At 46.1% G+C, this 22,949-nt stretch overlaps 1 long non-coding RNA gene across 3 annotated transcripts; it reads left to right on the forward strand.

The window, feature by feature from the left end:
• Window positions 1–645: 645 nt before the first annotated feature.
• On the forward strand, window positions 646–22,331 carry LOC121825349 (uncharacterized). 3 transcript variants are annotated; one of them, XR_013047624.1, is made up of 5 exons: window positions 646–875; window positions 8,653–8,820; window positions 9,139–9,175; window positions 11,714–11,888; window positions 13,507–13,628. It is a non-coding gene; the product is annotated as an uncharacterized LOC121825349 (long non-coding RNA). The 3 variants fall into 3 exon arrangements; XR_013047625.1 differs by having other exon boundaries at window positions 11,726–11,888; XR_013047623.1 differs by lacking the exons at window positions 646–875; window positions 8,653–8,820 and having other exon boundaries at window positions 8,874–9,175; window positions 13,507–22,331.
• Window positions 22,332–22,949: the final 618 nt, after the last annotated feature.

Here is a 22,949-nt window from a genome sequence, read left to right on the forward strand (position 1 = left end):
TGTGCAATTATTCAAGTACAGTTTATAACTGTGTCCTCAAATGATGTTGGTTTAGAAACTTCCTAATGTTTTATTATATAGCATACATAACATCTCCTTAATTTATAAAGAAGCTTCTGATGTTACCTAAATTACAGGATTCAAGTTACGTGAAATAAACTGACGTCTCTATCTCAGGCTTTCCCTCGTGTTACTGAACGCCCATCTTTTCTTGGCTGAGCTCTGAAACTTTGTTTATCTTGGCTTTAAGCAACGTGGTTGTGTCTGATATGCACTGATGTCATCTTTTAGCATCTTTTAGCATCTTCTTCCCTTCTGGCATCCTTTACTCTCCCATGTGACAGCATCTTCTATCAGATATAGATTTTCTGTTCAAAGAGTAATCGGTGTGGGAGGTAGCATGGGGGGGGGGATTCTGGGCATACATTCTCCAACCGGATTCTCTCCAACAACAAAAGATTTAGCAACCTAGGGAACCTGGAAACGAAGTCAGGTCCTGAAGCATCATTCATTCTCCTTAAGTTCCTAGATCCAGTGTAGTGTCCGGACCAGGGCAGCAAGGCCCCACTCGGCACCCGTACTCACTGATGGACGCCATAACCGGAAGTAGCCTCTTGCCCGGCGGAAATCCCCCCACAGCCACGTGCATTCCCGCACGTGGCGGTTTTGCTGCAGGCTCCACATAGGGGGAGGTTAGGTGGAGCGATGATGGCCCAAACTTAGGGGGCGACTTTCTAGTAGGTTTTTCTTTGAGTGGCCAAAAGCAACGATGGACTCAGGCCTCAGCTCCTGCAGCCCCTCCAGGCTGTCCTCAAGAAAGTCTATCCTACTTTTTTGACCATGACATCCAGCCTGGCTTTCTGCCCTACTCAGAAGTAAGCGTTATATGCTAGGTCCTGGTTTCGATTTCATAGCAATCCATATACGTCTATATAGTATATATTTAAAAATTATTGCCCGTTTATGATCATTTTGCCCTACTCAGAAATCCTAAGTAAGGAGCCCAATGTGGTGGTGGCCCATGCCCAGCACTTACAAGAAAGAGAATGAGGAATTCAAGGGCATCTTGTACATAGTTTGGTGCCAGCCTGGGTTCTATGACATGTCCTGTCTCTCAAAAAGTCAAAAAGTCTTTTTTTTTTTTTTTTTTTTTTTTTTAGCAAGAGAAAAGGAAGAGGAGGCAAGAGAAGAAAAAAAGAAAGAAAGAAATCGTGAGCAGGGGAGAAAGGGCTCTTCTAGTGTTGGCTGAAATGGATGTGTGTCAAAGGCTTGTACCTCAAAATGTAGAGAACTAAGGCCTTGTTGCTCTAGGCCGTGACCTAGGCTGTCGACTCTTTGACTTACATTCTCAGCCTGCTCTACTTACAAAAAGAAAAAGCAGGCAAACAAACAAAAAAGGGCCCAATTTTGCGACACCAAGGCGTAGTCCAGGGGCTCAAAAAGTGAGCCATCCTGGTGTGCTGGCCCACACCTGTATTCATGGCACTTGTGGATAAAGACAGGAGGATTAGAAGTTTATGGTGATTCTTGGTTACACAGTTTGGGGCCAGTTTGTGCTAAACTGCAACCTGTCTCAAAAAGCTTAAGGGGAGGAGGGGCTGATGGAATAGGTGGGGGTAGGCCAAGGACATTGTATCAATTATTTCAAAGTTCTTCATGCAAATGAAGTATTGTGACTATCAATCACAAGTCTCCAGCAGGGCTATCAGGATGAACTACTGCCCCTCTGGCCTAGATGAAAATGGCTACAGGTCATCATCTACTTTGTCTTAAGAGTGTTGCTTTCCCTGGCCAATGCAGGCTGTCTGGATATATCTTCAGCAAGGTCATAGTGATCCTCTGTAGATGCTGGAATGTCTGGATCTATCTTCAGCAAGGTCATAGTGGTCCTCTGAAGAGGCTGGAATGTCTGCTCAATAATTGTAAACTCCTGGAAACACCAGGATTGCCATGAGGGCAGCCTGCACTCAGAAACACTAAGGTTTTGTTTTGTTTAATTGTTTTTGGTTGGTTCACCGTTTGTTATAGGGTCTAATACAGCCCAGGCAGGCCCATAACTGAGGAAGATATTGAACTCCTGATTCTCTTTATTCTGTCTCCGAAGTGCTGGAATCACTGGCATTTGACACAATGAATGACCAGAGAAGTATTTTTCAGGCAGCCGTGAGTTTTTTCCAACAACAGAGACAAGATGCTCCCTGAACATTCATCCTCATTTAAAATTTTGTTCCAGAGTCTCCAGTAGCTGACCATCAACTCTCTATGTGCCTAGGATAAGCTTGAATTTCTGATCCCCCTGCCTTCCCCTTTCCAGTGCAGAGGGCACTACTATGCCTAATTTATTGGTGTTAGGGATTGAATCCAGGGATTTGCATCTTCTAGACAACCACTCTACCAACTCAACTACATCACTAACCCACTTCTTCCATTTTCCATTCTCAATCCTGTTCAGTCTACAGGACTGAGAATGGAAAATGGAAAATCCCACCAGCCACAGACCTCTGATGAATGTGTGATCCTACACTCATTGTGAGCAATGTACTTGACCTGTAATAAATATATCAGAAAGCCCAATACCCACTCCTCAGGCTTACAAATACTTAATTTAAAATATCTTAATCATAGCAGGAGATGGCTTGGGACATGTTACCTGTCATTAATAACCTTTCTTAATTACAACCACTTATCTTTGCGCCTAAGTTTGTGCTTTGTTGGCAGTAATGAACTAGGTCATTGGATAAAAGGACTTGGAATCCTTGTGGTCACATCCCTTCATTAGCATTGGCCACTAGAAGCTGATCACTATTAAGATCTCCCCTACCAAGGAGATCTCTTCAGGGTGTTTACTTTTCTCTACTCATTAAGTTTTCAGTAAGGTGAGTTAGACACATGGGTTATCTTCTGTTATCTCCTTTCCTTGATTCCTGATTCCTGCATTGTATTAAGAGAGTAGATGATGGAGATGTGCTGTGGATAATTGATTGATAAATAAAACACTGATTGGCCAGTAGCTGGGCAGGAAGTACAGGAGGGACTAGCAGAGAGGAGAATTGAGAGAAAAGGGAGGCAGAGAGGAGGAGATGCCAACCTGCTGTCCAGGGAGCATCATGTAAAGGCAGCAGGTAAAGCCACGGAACACATGGCGACATATAGATTAACAGAAATGGGCTGAGTATAAGAGTAAGAGCTAGACAATGGTAGACCTGAGCTAATGGCCAAGCAGTTTAAATAATATAAACATCTGTATGTTTATTTTATAAGTGGGCTACGGGACTGCTGGAGCTTGGCAGGACCTGGAGAGAAAAACTCTAGCTACAGAGATGGGATGATAAAGACCTTACAGACCCAACTAGGGACCAGATTGCATCTTGTAAAGAAGATGGTTATACGGTCACAGAACCAGAGAGACGGTTGCTGTTTGTAAATCAGGCCAAGAGAACACTCGAGGTTTGAATCAAGTGGCCATGAATATGAATGAGAATCAGAAAGATGAGAAAGCTGCTTGTGGCAGTGAGGGCCTATAATCCCAACACTTAGGAGCCTAGAGTGAGGAGAATCATGAATCCAGTTCAGCCTGGAGAATCCCATAACTTCCCAGTTAATCTAGACTCTTAGAAAGATAAAAGAAAAGAATTCAATGGGAAACATGCCCGAGGGAGAGCTTCTGTTGGCATGTCTGAGGGGAAAGCAAGCCAGGGCAGAAGGAATAAGGCATTGCCAAATTGGAATAGCTCAGTGGTTTGGAGGTGTATTGATGGTGTCTAGTTGCCTGGTACCTGACTGTAGGTGATTTCGGAAAGGAGAAAGAGGCATGTCAGAGTTAGATAAGGAAGGTATTGAGAATGCAGACACAAGATTGATTGGTTTATAGATGAAAGACATGCCTCTCCGAAGAGCTCTTGCAGTCCCCAAAAGACAGCTAACCTGGAAAGGGGGAGGTTCTCCCAAGGTGTCAAAATATCCTAAGATACAGAAAGTGTACCAGGGGTGTTGGCACATTCCTGTAATTATGACACTGAGAAGACTAGGGCAAGAGAAGAGCTGTGAGTTGTAGGTCAACCTGGGCTACAAAGTAGACCCTATCTCAGAACAAAACAAAAAAACTAAACAAAACTGGGCAAGGTGGCTGTCTTAGTTAGGGTTTCCATTGCTATGAAGAGACACCATGACCATGGAAGCTCTTATAAAGGAAGATGTTCAACTGGGTGGCTCGCTTACATTTTCAAAGATTTAGTGTTGCTAGAGTTTTCCGCCTTGTTCACAGTCAGGACAAATCTCTGTCACCCGCCAGTCCCACAGCCGCTCAGACCCAACCAAGTAAACACAGAGACTTATATTGCTTACAAACTGTATGGCCGTGGCAGGCTTCTTGCTAACTGTGCTTATAGCTTAAATTAGTCCATTTCCATAAATCTATACCTTGCCACATGGCTGGTGGCTTACCGGCATCTTCACATACTGCTGGTCATGGTGGCGGCTGCAGCCAGTCCTTCTGCCTTCCTGTCCTTTTATTTCTCCTCTCTGTTAGTCCCACCTATCCTTCCTGCCTAGCCACAGCCGATCAGGTTTTATTTATTGATCAATCAGAACAACTTGACATACAGACCATCCCCCAGCACAACCAAGTGCAGACCATCTCAGACACCTGCACTCAGGCCCATGGTCCTAATCATCCTCTATGCAGACCTGCTGGGTAACGCCACAAAGAACCCAAGAAGGGCTCCCACAGGACATACAGAACATCCCACAGCAATTTAGTCTATTATTGTCATGGTGGGAAGCAAGGCAGCATGTAGGCAGACATGGTGCTAGAGGAACTGAGAGTTCTTACATCTTGATTCACAGGCAACAGGAAGTGGTCTGAGACATGAGGGTGGCTTGAGCATATATGAGGCCTCAAAACCCTCCTCCACAGGGACATACTTCCTCCAACAAGATCACACCTACTCCCACAAAGCCACACCTCTTAATAGTGCCGTTTCCTTTAGAGAGGGGCATTTCCTCTCAAACCACCACAGTAGCATACCCCTATAGTCCCAGAACTGAAGAGGCTGAGGCAGGAGGATCAGGAACTCAAGTTGATCCTTAGCTGCACTGCTAGTTTTGGGTTAGCCTGAGCTACATGAGCTCCCTCTCTCAAAAATCAAAATTGAATACATAAATAAATATAAGGAAAGAAACCAGTGTATATAGATAGACCTGGATGTATGGGAAGGATAGAACACCATTATAACACAGTCCTTCATGCAAATGAAAGATTTTTGTCAATACCAATCACTAGCCTTCAGCTGGCCCACCGGGGGATGTGCTCCCCATCTAGCCTGGTCAAACATGGCTGCAGTGTCCTCTAGACTTTACTCAGCCCTGTCCTGCTGAAGAGTGCTACCTCCCAAGGCCAGTGCAGACTGCCTGGAGTGGTGACAGGTAGAGCAGGTCCTCTGCAGCTGCTGGGGTGTCCCCTTGGTGATTGTAAAAGGCCCCAAACGGCAGATTCCTGAGGTTATGAGGTTAGTCCAGCTGATTGCCAGTAAAGGGGCTAAAAAGTGAGACTTTGTCTCCAGAAAACCAAATCTGGCCATGTTGGCACACACATGTAGTCCCAGCACCTGGGACTAAGACAGGAGGAAGTTCCCGGAGGTTCGACCAGGATAGTTGACACTCGAGCCAACATGGCCAACAGCTCTCTTACTATCTGTTTATTTGTTTGTTTGGGTTTGTTTGTTTATTTATTTTTAGTTTATTTTTCAAGACAGAGTTTCTCTGTGTAACAAAGCCCTGGTTGTCCTGGAACTCACTATGTAAACCAGGCTGGCTCCCAGAGATCTGCCTGCCTCTGCCTCCTGAGTGCTGGAATTAAAGGCGTGCGCCACCACCTGGTTTTATTATTTAGACTGTAGGAGAATGCGTAGTGTCCCAAGAAACATTACACAAATCATGACATAAATCTGCATGCAAGTATGCCACTGTATTTGTACCAGTTCAAAGCTTTGAACAGCAAAAGCCCTCCCACTTTGGCCTAGGTGAGAATGGCTGAAGTCATCTAGACTTCTCCTGTCCTATCTTGCCTAGAGAGCCGCTTTCCAAGGCCAGTGCATCCTGTCTGCAGTGGATGTAGCTGGAGAGCTTCTCTCCAGGTCCCACCAAGCCCTGGCAGTCTGACAGCCCACTTATAAAATAAACACACAGACGCTTATATTATTTACAAACTGTATGGCCGTGGCAGGCTTCTTGCTAACTGTTCTCATAGCTTAAATTAACCCATTTCCATAAATCTATACCTTGCCATGTGGCTCATGGCTTACCGGTGTCTTCACATGCTGATTGTCATGGTGGCGGCTGGCAGTGACTCCCTCCGCCTTTCTGTTTTCTCTGTTCTCCTCTCTGTTAGTCCTGCCTATACTTCCTGCCTGGCCACTGGCCAATCAGTGTTTTATTTATTGACCAATCAGAGCAATTTGACAAACAGACCATCCCACAGCAGTCCCAACTGAAACAGGTCTTTAACCGTGGTTATGGTGGTCCTCTGCAGCTGCTGGTGTGTCCTCCCAGTGTTTGGACACGTCCAGAACAGCAGGACTATGAGGAGGACAGTGCAGGCTGGTGTCGGGAACAGGTCTGCTTGGCTCTCTACTCTACAGAAAGCACTTTTCATAGTGACTGCTTGTCTTGTGGTTGATTTTGACACATGGTATCATAGAGCCGAAGCTGACCTGTAGCCAAAGATGACCTTCAAGTCCTGGTTCTCCTGTCTCCACCTCTCAGTGGTTAGGGTTGCAGGTATGTGATAGCAAGACTGGCCCTAAAAAAGTAGTTTTCAGAGAGGTATGAGTTTCCTCTGTTCACTCTTTGAGACAACCTACTCACTAGTGCACCTTCACATTTCCCTAATTTTTATTATTTTTTAAATAAGGAAATCAGTCCTTCAATGTTTTTATAACATGCTTAACAAAGGTGATTTATTTATTTTGTTTTTTTGAGAGAGGGTTTCCTTGTGTAGCCCTGGCTGTGTTGGAACTCACTCTGTAGACCAGGCTGACCTGGAACTCACAGAAGTCTGCCTGCCTCTGCTTCCTGAGTGGTGTGATTAAAGGCGTGTGCTGCCATTGCCTGGCTTAAAAAAAATTTTTGTTTATTTTGTGCACATGGGTGTTTTGCCTGCATGTAAATCTGTGTACTATGGGCATGCTGGGGGCAGGTGTTAAAACCCCTGGAACTGGAGTTACAGATGTTGTGAGCTGCCATGTGGGTGCTGGGAATAGAACTTGGGTCCTTTGGAAGAGCAGCCAGTGCTCTAAATCACTGAGCCATTTCTCCAGCCCCCTAATTTTTATTTTGAATTTTTAAAAATTTTAAGACAGGGCTTCATGTAGCTTTGGCTGTACTCAAAACTCCTGATTCTTCTTCTTTTCACCTCCTCAAGTGATGGGATTTACAGGCATAGGCCACCACATTTAGAATTTTTGGCCGGGGATTTGTCTGTAGATTTCTATTGCTATGGTAAAACACCATGATCAAAAGCAAGTTAGGGGAAAAGGATTTATTTCGGCATATAGTTCCGCCTCACAGTCCATAACCAAAGGATGTCGGGGAAGGAACTCAAGTAGGGTAGAAACTTAGAGACAGGAGCTGATGCAGAGGCCATGGAGGGGTGCTGCTTACTGGCTTGCCTTCATGGTCCACTCAGCCTGCTTTCTTGTAGCACCCAGGATCACTAGCCAGGGGTGGCCCCACCCACCATTGATTTGGCTCTCCTCCATGAATCACTAATTAAGAAAAGTCCTACAGGCTTGTCTGCAGCCCAGTCTGATGGAGGCGTCATCTCAAATGAGGCTCCCTCCTCTTTAGATGACTCTAGCTTGTGTCAAGTTGATCTAAAATACAAGCACAAGATTGAACCTAGAACTGCATACACTATAGGCAACCAAGTCAGCCGTATCCCTAGCTCTCTTCTTCCCCTTTGAATTTGCCTTTCCATGTACTTTTCTATCTACTTAGGGAAACCCTCCAGCCGTAGGCTCCTGATGACCATGTGCTCTGACACCCATTGTGAACAATGTACTTAACCAATAATCTCTAAATCTGACATTCTAACTGCACTGTGTCTAAATTAAGGGTTTCTATTGCTGTGATAAAATACCATGATCAAAAGCAACTCAGAGAGGAAAAGGTTTATTTCATCTCCTGCTTCTAGGTAACAGTCCATTCCTGAGGGAAGTCAGGACAGGAACTCAGGAGGGGCAGGACTGAGGTGGAGGCCATGGAAGAATGGCTGCTTTGGGTTGATGTCCATGGCTTCCTCAGCCTTCTTCTACAGCTCAAGACCACCTGCCGGAGGGGGATGGCACCACCTCCAGTGAGCTGGGCCCTCCCACATCAATCATTTCATCAGGAAAATGCACTGTAGACCTGCCTACAGGCAAATCTCATAGAGGCATTTTCTCAGTTGAGAGTCCTTGTTCCCAAATGACTCCAGCCTATGTCGGGCTGACATAAAACTAACCAATTCACGCCTACTCCACAGTCTTGATGTGCATGTACTTGACTTAAAATAGCTTAGTCATGTGGAGGACTGACTTGCAACATATTAAATGCTCATCTGTTTTCTGTCATTAATAATCTTTCATAATAACAATGTCCCATCTTTGCTCTCAGGCGGCTGTTTCGGCCTGGCAGTGCTGACTGAGACCATTTGGGTCAGGGGACCTCCAACCCTAGTGGTCATGTCCATTCATTATTGTCACACCATGAGAGTCTCCCCAAAGAGGAAGAAATACTCAAGGGTGAGAGTATCTAATTTTCTTTCTTCAACTCTTCATCAAGGTGAGTTAGACAATTGGCTTATCTTCTGTCACACATTCAGCCAGCCCCTTTCCTAGATTTCAGAAGCACACTAAGAAGGCCCATGTTGGAGGGAGGATGCCATATGTGTTGATTTTCTCATTTCAATGACAAAACAGTAACAAGAAGCAATTTGACATAGCAGTGGTTTGTTTTGACCCACAGCTCCAGGATGCAGTCAGCTATGGAGGGAAATTATGACGGCAGGAGCTTGAGACAGCTGGTTACATGTCACCCACAGAATGGAAGGAAAGATGGACGCTGAAGCTCAGCTCACGTTCTCGTTTTTATTCACTCTAGGACCCCAGTCCATTGAATGGTGCCACCCACAGTAAAGGTGAGTCTCCCCACCTCTAACGAAGGAACAGAAGACAAAGATGAAATCAGAAGCATAGGAGCTTACTAAAGCTATGAGGACAGGAAAACTGGGCACAGAGAGGAGCTGAGTGTGAGGACAGAGCTGGTGTTGGTGTCTTATTCAAAGAGTTACAGATGTACACACAGACTTGCTGACTGCAAGATAACAAGGTGACTTATTCAGAGGCACAGGGCAGTAAAGATCAGATACAGTGAAGCCGAGCAGAGGGCTGCTTGATTAGAGAAGGTCACTGGTTGCTTCTTTTTATGGACTTTAGGAAAAAGAAGAGCTGGTTACTAGGGGCATGGTGAAGGTGATTTTCTTTTCTTTTTCTTTTTTTCCTCTTTTTTTTTTTTCTTTTTTAGACAGGATCTCACTGGCCTAAAGCTTTCTAGGGAGACCAGGCTGTGTTATGCATAGGCCTTGAACTCACAGAGCCTATCTCTGCTTCGTGTGTGTGTGTGTGTGTGTGTGTGTGTGTGTGTGTGTGTGTGTGTGTTGAGACAGGGTTTCTCTGTAAAACATCCTGGCTGTCCTGGAACTCACTCTGTAGACCAGGCTGGCCTTGAACTCACAGAGATCCACCTGCCTCTGTCTCCCGAGTGCTGGGATTAAAGGCCTGTGCCACCGTGCCTGGCTGTGGATCTCTTATTTTGATTGACAGTTTGGGGTTATATAATCTTTTATATATTGAGTATGCTCCTTCTTGCCATGTCCAGTACTGCTCCAGGAATGGGCCTGACTGGGGCCACCAGGGAATAAAGAAAAGAGAAATGGACAGACACACAGAAAAGCTGGGTTTGGATGGACTGGTGGAAAAACCACAGCACTCCAGAAATTCAGTGTGTTTACCACATACAGTTGAATAGGAAGGGAGAGTTATTGTATACGGTTGAAGTGGGAGATGGGGTTGTTACATACAAACAAGGAGGCTGAGTTATTGTACACAGCTGGATAGGGGCACTCTCTAAAGGAGCAGTCTTCAGGCCACAGATGTCTGGGTAAGAAGCTATGGTAGACATTTTCTGCACACACTGGTGACATTTGCACTGAGACTCTGGAGGAAAGCTCTGCCATCCCTCTGAGTCTCACCTGGCAAAGGTTTTGCTACCCCATGGGACCAGGCCCATGTCAACAGTATGTGTTCACTCAGGAGGTCACTCACTCGGGGCTTCCTTTACTCCTTACACCTTCTCATGATGCATCCACTTTAATCATGTGCACACTCAATTATGTGCAGAAATAAGATGGCAAATAGGGTTTTATCCTAAAAGTTCACCATGAACACACAATTTTTCTTTTTGCATATGAACCCCAAACCAGTCCAGACCAAACCAACCCTGTTTCTCCTCCCCAGATACATCTCTTTCAGAGCATGTTTGAATAGAAACAAGGTGTATCAGGGGGTTTGCTAGCAGGAGTAATTTTTATTGTTGAGAGCAGATAGATATACAGGCTTATGATGGCTCAGCCTAAGGTGCTTACAATAAAGCCTGCTAACCTGTTTGATCCCTGGAATCCACTGGCTAAAAGGAGAGAACCAAATACCAAAAGATGTTCTCTGACTTCCACATGCACGCTGTGGCACACACAGTGACTCACAATGCATAAACAAACAAACAAACAAACAAATAAATAAATAAACATTAAAGAAAATAAAGCAGCCAGGTGTGGTGGCACACACCTTTAATCCCAGCATTCAGGAGTCGAAGGCAAATGGATCTGTAAGTTGAAGGCCAGCCTGGTCTACAGGGCAAGTTCCAGGTCAGCCAGAGCTACACAGAGAAATCCTGTCTCAAAAACAAACAACAACAACAACAACAACAACAGCAAAGCAAATATAGATGCGTCCTGACAAAGGTGGAGGCCCCAGCTCCTAGGTGCACTGTTAGGCGAGGGATGTGTGCACAGCCTGAGTCCCCTTGGCTATGCTCTCCCTATGCATATTGTCTCACTTCTGCCTCAGTCTCCCCATGTCTGGTATTACAGGCCTGTGTCACCATGCTTGGTTACAGGGATTAATGTTCTGGGTTTTGACCACACTAGATAAGCACACAACCAACTGAAGTACATTCTGAGCTCTAATATCCTTTCTTAATGGTAGTCCCTCATTTTTTGTGCCTAGGAAGTAGTTTTTTTTGTTTGTTTTGTTTTGTTTATTATTGTTTTGTTTTTATTAAGATGGTTTCTCTGTTTAGTCCTGGCTGGCCTGCAACTCACTCTGTAGACCAGGCTGGTTTCAAACTCACAGAGATCCACCGGCATCTGTCTGCCGAGTGCTTGGATTAAAGGCGTGAGCCACCACCATCTGGCCAAGAAGTAGTAGCTTTTTAATACTAATGCCAATAGAGAGAGCTCTACACTCAGGCCAGAGGCCCTTCCATATCAGTGGTCATTCTTCTTCATTATCAGGGTCTTCCTGATGGGGAGACTTCCTCATGTTTAACATTCCATCTCTTCCCACTCTTCATCTGGGCGAGTTAGACCAAGCTCATCTTCTGTTGTCTTCTCTCCCAGTCTCTCCCACAGATGCCTGTAGCATACTGGCATGCAGATGATGGAGTGAATGAAGAAGGCCTTCCCGACACAGGAGGGACCAGAGTGAGGCCTAGAAGGAAGATGGCTAGACAGTCACAGATCTCGCCCAGAGAGGAGGTGCCACATGCCAGGTCGGAGCGTGAAGAAGCATGAGGTTTGCGTCAAGTGACAAGATGAGGATGACATAGAGAGCTTGGTGTGGGCGTGGAATCCTACTACTCAGGAGGCTGAGGCAGGAGAGTCATGAGTTTGAGGTCATTCTGGGAAAAATAGTGTGTTTCAAGCTAGCTTTGGGCTCTCAAAGAATGGAGTGTGGAATGAGAGAAGAGCCTAGAACAAGATCTTAATTGACATTTCTGAAGGAAAAGCAAGCCAGGGCGGAATATGTTTCTTACTATCAGTCGTTTGGAAGAATTTGGTGGGTTTGGGTTGTAGGAATGATATCTACCTGCCTGGTAAATACAACGGGTGACTTAGGGAATGATAAATACTGCCTTGAGTATGACACTTAATAAAGAAGTTGTTGGGAGGATCGACTCAGTATTGAATGGTTTGGATTGAGTGTGTGTTTGAGACAGGATCTTACTATAGAGCTCTGGCTGGCCTGGAACTCACTATGTAGACTAGAATGGCCTCGAACTCACAGAGACCTACCTGCCTCTGTCTCTGGTGTACCTCTGGTAAATGAAAGTCATCCTCCTCGGAGAGATCTTTACTGTCTTAATGACTCATCTACTGTGGGATTGGGGAGTCTGTCCCAAGCCTCCAATTTATAGATGATGTCAAAACTACCTAAGACTGAGATTATGGCAGGTGTAGTAATACACACCCAGAAGCCCTGCACTCAGGTGTCAGAGGCATGCAAATTGTGCAAATTGTTGTGGGTTCCAGACGAGCCTGGGCTACAATGTGAGACCCTGTCTCAAATAAAACAAAGTCTGGCTTGATGTCACATGCCATTAATCCCAGCACCGAGGGCATTTTGGTTATCTCAGCTTGGGGTCATCCTGGCCTACATAAGACACTGTCTCAAGAAGCCAAAACCAAACAAAAAAAGCCCAGTTAGCCACTAGTCTACTTATTTACCCAGGAGGGATTGTGTGACAAGTTTACTGTATCAGTAATGACAAAGTGCTTCAGTAATGAGAGCTTTTGCTTGCACCAGTCACAGGCTTTGAGATAGGACATGGCTGCAGGGTCATCTAGACTTCACTAGCACTGTCTTGCTTAGGACTGCTGCTTTCCAGGGCCACTGAAGCCTGTCTTAGAGCATTCATACGTGGAACATTCAGACACGGTTGTATGGTCGTCTGCAGCTGCTGGAGGGACCTCACAGTAACTGTAAAGTGTCCACAGCAGCAGGGCTGATGTGAGAGCAGTTCAGCCAGCCAGTGAAGGGGCTGCTTGACAGGCAGGTCCCCACTCGACAGGACTAATGGGGGTGTGTGCTAGATATATGTATATATATACATATATCTATAATATATACACACAAGCACATGTGTAGTTTGATACTTTTAAATTTTTATTTGTGCATGAGTGTTTTGCCTACATGTATGTCTGTACACTATGTGCATGCCTGGTGTCCACAAATGCCAGAAGAGGGTGTTGGATCACCTGGAACGGGAGTCACAGGCAGTTGTAAACTGCCGTTTGGGAGCTGGGGATTGAACCTAGCTCCTCAGGGAGAGCCGTCAGTACTCTTAACCACTGAACCATTCTCAGCCTCCTGCCATCCTTCCTTAATTCCAGTCCTTCCTCTTTCCTCTTAGGAGGCTGCCAGTGCTGACCAAGATCATTCAGGTCAGAGGGCCTCCGACCCTAGTGGTCATTTCCCTCCTTTCATTGGGTCTCCCTTACCGGGAAGATTAATCAAGGCTTCATCAAGGTGAGTAGTGATCCTCTCTCTGTAGCTACCAGAGTGTCCTCACAGTGACTAAAGCATCTGTTCTAGTTGGCTTTCTGTGGCTCCGATGAAACACTCTGACCAAAAGCAGCTTGGGAAGAAAGATTTACTTGACTTACACTTGCAAATTGCAGTCCATCCCTGAGGGAAGTCAAGGCAGGAACTCAGCAGGAACTGAAGCAGAGACCATGCAGGAATGCTGCTTATGGGCTCACTCATGCTCAGCTAGCTTTCTTATCTAGAACCCAGGCCTCCTGCCAGGTTCAGTGCTGCCCACATGTGCTGGGCCCTCCCACATCAATCATCAATCAAGAGAGTCTCAGCTATGGCCACAGGCCAGTTTGATCTAGCTCACTCTTCAGTTGATGTTCCCTCTTCCCAGATGACCCTAGATCGTGTCATTTAACAATAAAAACGAAGCAGGACTGTGTCCAGAGCAACCAGGACGGAGTGAGGGGCAGTGCAGCTGGGTTCTAGTGAGGGGCAGTTGACGGACACTTCCCCGCTCAACAGAACTACTCTGGGTTGAGGTTTGTTTGGCGATTGATTGTTTTTGGTTTTGTGCGTAGGAGTGTTTTACCTGCATGTATACCTGTGTACAATGTGTATACCTAATGCCTGTGGAGGCCAAGTGGGGAGGGACCCCCTAGGACTAGAGTTACAAGTGGTTGTTAGCTGCCGTGTGGTGCTGGAAATCAAACCAGGGTCCTTTGAAAGAGCCTAGTGTGGCTGTGTTCCTGCTGAGCTCCTGGCCTGGCTCCAGAGAGCAGCACCTAGCCCTAATCCTTCCTTTGTTTAACCACACCTTCGGTTTCTCTTATCTTCCTACGTGACTCTTGTCTGAGAGTCAAGGATCAGAGAGTCTCCCAAGGATCAAAGGCCTATGCAAAACTTGGTCCAGGAAACCTGGAAAACCGTGGTACCTGAGAAATCAAGTAATTTGCACTTGGCATTTTATCTCTGGGAGCTCCTATTGGGTTGCTTTGAAGGTTTGGAAATTAACTGGCTAAACTGTAAACAGAGAGTAAATAAAACTGCTCTAGGCAAAGGGAAAGTGTTTCAGTCCTTCAAGGCTGGACCTCCCTGCAGCCATGAAAAGCTAGATTTATTCTTAAGATGCCTCTGAGTCTTCTTTCCACAGATCCTCGTGAACCCACACACCCATCAGTTATTTTAGACAGGCAAAGTAACACAGCCTCACAGAGTTAAACAAATGCAACATAAAAGAATGCAACACATCTTTGCATCATTAAACAACGAATGTTCCACAGCATAAACAAATGTAACACACCTTAAAATAATATTCCACAATATTACAGTCCTAGTCCTAAAATCTCTGTGTAATAACATTACAGCCCTAGTCCTAAAATCTCTGTGTAATAACTACCCTGAGGGCCGGGCAATGGTGGTGCACACCTTTAATCCCAGCACTTGGTCTACAGAGCAAGATCCAGGACAGGTAACAAAACTAAACAGAGAAACCCTGTGTGGGGGCGCGGGGGTGGGGGGGACCCTCAGGCTGATCTGTGCTACCTGTCAGTCACTCAGGTCACATGACCTCCAATCCTAATGATCTTTTCTCCTCATTCACCTTTCACCATGATCTCCTAAGCTGGAAGATTTCCTCTGTGTAATTAATCTCTGCCTTCAGAAGGCTTTGCTGAGAAGACATCCAGCTTATCTTCTACCATATTCTCTCCCTACTCCTTCCTTCTTACCTACAGTTTACTTGGGATGCTTTTGTTGGGGTTGGGATGATAAAGACCTCACTGTCTCAAGGCAGGATGCAAGGTGATGTTTTAGATGTTGACCCACCTTGAGAGGTATGATGCCATATGTCAGGCAGGGCCAACATTAAGTAAGCATCAGGCTTGGCTCAAACACAAGAATCAGTAATGAGGACAGAATCTGGGTGTGGTGATGTATGCTTGAATAACTGTGCTGTGGCTTTTCCTGGAGAGATAGGAATAAAGGGTGATTTAGCCCAGGTAGGGCACAAATGATATGCCAAAGAAATTATTCCATCCGAGTCCAGTTTATTGAACAAATGAGTTGTGGCTCCCTACAGAGCTCAGGTGAAGGATACTTACAGGAGCATGGTTGATTGACAGTCAGCTGCATCACCAAAAAACCTTCGCTGGCTTGGGTGATGTCTCAGGAAAGCTGCATCCCTGCGACTCTCTGCATGATTTTCCTGGAGTCTCCCTTTCCCAGAAACCCTTACTGTTCATTTTCACTTTGGAGGGGCCCTGGGAATCTTGTAAGCTTTCAGGAACTCCCTGAGACCTGCAAGTTGCTTACTCATGAGCCTTAACAAGCCTATCCCTGGGATGGAATATTTCAGTTTAGAACTTCCTGAGTCCTAAGGAGCCTCTCTCCAGGATAAGTGTTTCAATGTGGAGGAAAATGCTATATCCCATTGCTCAGGAGCAGAAGTCGAGAACCCTGAGTTTGGGGTCATTCTGGGCATTACAGTAATTTCCAGTGAGAGCAGAGCCTGGGCTGGAGCCTTTATTGGTATTCTTGAAGGAAAGGCAAGCCAAAGCAGAATAGACTGGAATATTTCTGGAAGGTTTGTGTGTAGGAGTAGTGTCTGGTCTCTGTCCCTGGCTGATTTGGGGAGGGAGAAATACTACACTGAGTGTGAGAGGTAAGTAAGGAAATGTTTTGTGTGCACAGACTCAGGATAGGCTGGTTTGTGAATGAGTCATGACTCTAGTAGAGAGTTCTTTGTTATCCCTGAGACTATTACCCTGGAAGGAGAAGTCTGTCCTAAGCAGCAGGCTTTGGATGATGTCAAAATATCCAAAGACACAGGATGTGAGGCAGGTGTGGTGGTGGACCTCACCTATACACTCAGTATGCAGGTGGCAGAGGCACAAGGATCACTGTTAGTTCTAGGAAAGCAGGGATATAACGTGAGACCCTGTCTCAAGTAAACAAAAGAAAGCAGGCTGTGTTGACACATGCCTATAGTATCTCAGCCTCAGTAGGCTGAAGCAAAAGGGTCAGGAGTTCAAGATCATTCGTGGTTACTTTACCAGTCTGGGGCCAGACTGGGTTATACCTGACTCTAAAAGCAAGCAAGCAAGCAAGCTAGCCAGCCAGCCAGCCAGCCAACAGCCCTCTTTCAACCTGCAAGGGTGTCTCCCGAGAATGTTGCACCAATCATATATAGCCCTTTATCAAATGAAGGATTGTATTGTACCAATCATAACCCTTCTGGTGGGATACCAGATGATAAAAATGCGTACATAGTCATGTAGAATCCACCAGCCCTGTCTTGGGGGTGCTGCTTTACAAAGCCAGTGCAGGCTGTCTGGAGTGGCCACTCGGGAAGAGGTTTGTAGCCATGGTGACAGTGGTTCTCTGCAGTTTCTGTAAATACCTCACAGTGATTGTAAACTGTCCACAAATAGCAGAGCTTCCACGAGGTCTGTGAAGCTCATTGCTAGTAAAGGAGCTGCTTGTCTGACAGTTCCTCGATCAACACAACTAACATTTTCGTTAATGTTAAAAGTTGGGGTTTTTCAAAAATTTATTTTATTTTTATTTTATGTGCATTGGTGTTTTGCCATCGGTGTCGGGTCCCCTGGAACTGGATTTACAAACAGTTGTGAGCTTCCTTGTGGGTGCTAGAAATTGAACCTAGGTCCTCTGGAAGAGCAGTCAGTGCTCTTAACCACTGAGCCATCTCTCCAGCCCCTGTTAACAGTTGTTTCAAGGGTGGTTTTTTGAAACTTTGTGTCATGTAGAATTGGCCGGTCCATAGGATCACCTTAAAGTCCTGATCTTCGGGGCTCCACCTACCAAGTTCTGCCATGACAGGCATGTGACACCATGAATACTACAGATCTGTCTGGAATAATTTTGAGACAGGTTACTCTCAGCCCTCTCTCCATTTTCCCTTTTAAAGTTGATTATTTTTATGTTTTTGAGGCCGTCTCATATAGCCTTAGATGATCTTGAACTTGAAATGTGACACAGGATGGCCTTCAACTCCTGACCTTCCATTCTCCACCTTCTCAAGGGCTGGAATTACGGATGTGGGCCACTTCACTTAACTCCAAGCCAGTGCTTCATCAACTGAGTCACCTCCCCAGCCCCGGTGCCCTTTCCTGAGGACCATTTCTCATCTTTGCTCCCAGGAGGCTTATTTGTGTTGATCACTCAAGGCAAAGGACCTCTGACTCTAGCCTTCCACTGTAAGGCTCTCCCCAACCAAGGAGGTTTCTTCTGTGTGGCTAATTTCCTGTCCTCACCAAGGCTTCATCAAGGCGACTTTGACGTTTGGCTGTTCTTCTGTCCTGTACTCTTTAATCCCTTTCCTTGATACCTGCGGGGTACTAAGGATGCAGATGTTGAAGGTGGGATGGGAAAGACTTTACAAGCAATGGAGAGGACCAGAATGAGACTTGGAAGGAAGAGGAGTGCATTTACAGACCCATTCCGGAGGTGGAATGAATGGAGTCAGGCAGGGATAATGGGAAGCAGCAGGTTTGGATTAACTACATGAAGACAAGTATGAGGAGAGAAGGCTGGGTGTGTTGACATGTACCTGCAATTCCAGCTTTAGGAGACCGAGGCATGAGAATCATGAGTCGAGGTCATTCTGGGCTACATAGTAAGTTCTAAGCTAGCTAGTCACTGAAAATAAAGTTGAATGAGGGAGAGCATGAGGCAGAGCCACTGTTGGCATTCCCAAGGGAACAGCAGGGCTGGCAGCTTACACTGGACAACTGGAATAATTCTGTGGGTTTGGGGTTATGGAAGTGGTGTCTAGTTGCCTGGCACCTGCCAATGGGCTTCAGCTCACTTATGAGAGTAGAAATGCTAGATGACGATGAGAATCAAATAAATTGGTTGGTTTGCGGATAAAAGCCATGTCCCTGGTAGAGAGCTCTTTGTTAACTCTAAGAATGAGCTGCCCTAGGTAGGGAAGTCTATTTGAAGACAGTGAGGTTTGGATGGTGTCAGAATACCCCAAGATGGAGACCGTAACCTCAGCACTTGGAAGCGGAGGCACGGGGATTGCTGAGAGTTCCCAGGCTGGCCTGGGCTACAGAGGGAGCTCTGTCTCAACCAGACAAAGCCTGACATGGTGGCATGCGCCCAGAGTTCTAGCACTCTAGATGCTGAGGCAGCAGGAGCAGCAGCTCAGGGCACCTTAGGGTAGCCTGCTATTTACCCAGGACTCAGTGGGTGTCAAGAGTATTGTACCTATCATTACATAATCCGGAGTGCAAATGAAGGATCACGTTTGTATGAATCACAAGATTTATTGCTGGACTACCACTCTAGTCTGTGTGAAATGGCTGCAGTGTAATCTAGAGTTCCTGGCCCCACCTGACTTAGGAGCAGGGCTTTCCAAGACCACTGCAGTTCATCTAGAGGAGTCATTACTGGAACAGGTCTTCAGATGCGGTCACATGGTCCTCTGCCGCTGTCTGATGTCCTCACCGTGATTATAATCACAGTGATTCTAGAGTTCACACTAGCAGGGCATTAGAATCTGTAGCAAGTAAAAGTCAGCTTGGGTGACAGTCCCCTGCTTTTCTTGTCTGAATAACTTGTTTTCTGTAGCCCAGGCTGGCCTATAGCAAAGGGTTACCTTGAAGGTCCAATCCTTTTGCCTCTACTAAGCATGTGCTGAGCTGACAGGCACACCATGCCGTGACCGACTCATTAGCAGATGTTTCTGAGAGCTGTGAATGTTCCCATAATTGTTAGAAACAAGCTGCCAGCCGAGCACCTGCAACCTCGTCCTTGTTTTACTCACTTTTTTCATATTTTTTGATAGACTGATGAATTTTAGGGAGCCCAGGGCTCCATGCATGAAATGCAGACATTCCACCAGCTGAGTTACCGCTCAAGCCCTAATCTCCTTTGGGGATAACATCCTAATATCCTAAACCCTCTCATCTTTGCTCTTCGGAGGCTCATTTAGACTGCCAGTTGTGACTGAAGTCATTGCCATCAGAGGTCCCCCTACTCTAGTGACCATTTCCACCATTGGCCCTTCTCCAGTAGGCTCTTCCCAAACAGAAAGATGGTCTCCTAGTGCTCGGTTTTCTCCCTCCTCATCAAGGCTTTGCAGAGGAGAGTTAGACACTTGGCTTATCTTCTGTCCCATTCTCTCGCTACCTCTTTCTTTGATAGCTGTAATGTACTAAGGATTCAGATGGTGGAGGTTGCATGGCCACAACCTTGCAGGCACAGGACCAGAACAGAACATGGCTTGCTTAGAAGACAGTTAAACAGTCACAGATCCCTGCATACAAGACAGCGCCGAGGGGTCAAGTGGCAGAAGACAAGAATGAGCGTGGAAAGTTGGCCGTGGAAGCATTCAGGAGGCTGAGGTCAGATAATCACAAGCTTAAGGTCATTCTGGGCTACATAGTAAAAGTCCAGGCTAGCCCGAGTGCCCAGGAAAAGCAAAGTCAACTGGGAGGGGAGACTGAGGCAGAGCTTTTATTGGCGTTTATGGAGGAAAAGCTACACAGGGTGGAGCAAGCTGACCGGCATTGGCCAATAGGAATCATTTGGTCTAGTTTGCTTACTTGGCTGTGGTGATTTAGGGAGAAAAGAAATACTGCCTTGAGTGAGAAAGTCTGTTGGTAGGTCTGCAGTCAGATCTGCTCTAAGTCCTCAAAGGGGTCCTCAACGCGCTCACATAAAAAGTTGGAGGACTGTTTGGTGTTTATTTTTTTGAATTCCGTGAAATCTGAGCAGGTTAGAAATAAACAGGACAGCCTAGAAGAGCAAGCAAATCCAGCATTCACTCCAGAGGTGGCTCAGGTTGCTAAGCAACCACAAAGCTGGGGGAGGAACCTGAGGAAAAGGAAGTTTTCTTCCAGAGCCTCTGCATTACCTCTTTTGAAAGTCTAGGTAGACTGGGCAATGCTTTTTCTCTCCTAGCCACAGTTGTTGCCAACTGATGATGTAAGCCAGGAGTGACCAGCAAGTTCCTGTTCCTGTTAAGACGGAGACATTGCAAGATTAATATACCCAGAAAATTGTCCTTCCCACTGCTTTTACATCATTGTAATGTTTTAGGGGCATTCTGTGATCTTTTTTTTCTTGGACTATGACTTCCTGTGGACACTGGGCATGCTCAGGAATGTGCCCATCCCTAAGTGCCTTCCCCACATGAACATGTGTGAGCTTCCCAGATAAATCCCTCACCTTTCTCAAGAGTGTGCTGTTCTTGGAAACTGTGCCTTCCTTCCAAGTCCTCCTGCAGGCAACAAAAACCCTGCCTTCATCTTGCGTGTGTTCTCTGTGCTTTGTTGGCTCTGCATTCATTAAGTCAGGAAGCCACTGTGCTTGGTCACAAATCGATAACCCCTGAAGGGACCTTCCCTTTGGTAGCTGTTGTTTCTCAGCTTCCAGTAAGACATGCAGTTAACAAAAAGGTCTTGCCTGTGGGGACCTGTGGGGGAACCTGTCCCCACTTTTTCTCCAGGGTACTCTTGAGGAGAGAGGGATAAGAGATATTAGGTAGAAAGATAGAGGGAGGGAAACAGAAACACAGGATAGCCTCAGGAGGGCCTGGATCAATATCCACCTGCCCCTCTGTAGCTTCTAAAGGGCCTTTTATAGGAATGCCAAGTGGTGGAGCAAAAGACCTCCCCCTAGCACAGCCAAGTGCAGACCCTTCCAATCACCTGGTAACATGTGGACACACGTGGTCAAGCCATAATCTAATGTAGCCCTGCTGGGTAAAGCAAGCCCAGGTCTCACTAGGAAACCTTTGTGGGCCTCCGCAGGGAGCCTGGCCAACTCAGGACTTTCTTGGAGGCTCTGATGGAAGGACAAAGGAATGTTTGTTCTGTGTGCTTGTCCAGGAGCTGACTTGGCAAGGCTGGTGTAGGGCTGGGGCCAGTGCCTCATGAATCAAGATTTTGGCTTCTAGGGACCCAACTCTTCTCCTTAGGCTGTGGTTATCAGTCCTTAGGCAGCTGTGTCTGGGGTATCCTGTGTTCTCTTTGTCAACATTGTCTAACTTAGCTCTCTGCTGACCTTGGTCATCCCCTCCACCCCTCCTCAAATAGTATATATGATGCTGTACTTCTTAATATACTTGCTTGACATAGTCATAAGCTTATAGAAGACCTCCTGGTCCCAGCCATTGCTTTTGTCTTCATTTCTCATCTTCTTTATTTCCTAGCCTGTCCTCCCCCTCAACAACTCACTGTCTTGGACCCTTGTGCTGGTTTGGGACACCTGCCTAAGTCCAATACCACCTTACATAGGATGGCAGAGACCAGATCCAAACTGGTAAAGGGAACATCTTATTAAAGACTTGACTCACTGTTGCTGCGTGGGTGTATGGGTGCATGCATGTTGGTTGAATAAAGACTCAGAGGCACTTTAAGAGTGAGTCTAGCCTTTTGAGGCTACAGGGGAATCCAGCCTCTAAGGACTGAAGCACTTTCCCTTCACCCAGGGCATTTTTATTTCTCTCTATATTTACAGTTTAGCCAGTTGATTTCCATATGCTCAAAACAACCTGAATAAAGCCTCCAAAAAAATATGCCAACTGTAAATTTCTTGATTCATCAGGTACTATGGTTTTCAGGGTTTCCTGAGCCAAGTTTTTGCATAAGCTTGTATCTTTGGGAGACTCAGGCAAGATTCACATAGAGGGCAATCAGAGAAATAAAAGGTACCCGAGAAACAAAAGATGGATTAGGGCTAGGTGCTAACTCTCTGGAGCCAGGCCAGATGTAGCCCATCAAGAATGCTGTCATTGCCGGGCGGTGGTGGCGCACGCCTTTAATCCCAGCACTCGGGAGGCAGAGGCAGGCGGATCTCTGTAAGTTCGAGGCCAGCCTGGTCTCCAAAGCGAGTTCCAGGAAAGGCGCAAAGCTACACAGAGAAACCCTGTCTCGAAAAACCAAAAAAAAAAAAAAAAAAAAGAATGCTGTCATAATTCATGGTCACTGTATAGCCACAGTGGGCCAGGGGAAATGTAGTGGACACTCTAAGTCTTCCTTCAGAAGTTTTCCTGGACTGGCAAGCAGTACTGGACCCCTGAATCAGCTGATTGGGTTTGAGAACATAATGAAGAAAGACTGGTGGACTGGAGAAGCATGAAAAGGGGCAGCCACAGGCATGAGATTGCATCTTGGCCCTGAAGTCTGAGAAGTTGGGAGACCCAAAGTCTGGGAGACTGAGGGAACCTCAGTTCCAGCTGGAGGTTTGTCAGGAATGCCTGCACCTAGAGAGCCTCTGTCTTAGCTGCCAACACGTTACTCCTGCCAGATTAAGACTGTTCCCACGTGGCAAACCTGTAGTAAGATGAAG

This window comes from Peromyscus maniculatus, chromosome 23 (genome assembly GCF_049852395.1).
Source record: "Peromyscus maniculatus bairdii isolate BWxNUB_F1_BW_parent chromosome 23, HU_Pman_BW_mat_3.1, whole genome shotgun sequence".
Classification (NCBI taxonomy): domain Eukaryota; kingdom Metazoa; phylum Chordata; class Mammalia; order Rodentia; family Cricetidae; genus Peromyscus; species Peromyscus maniculatus.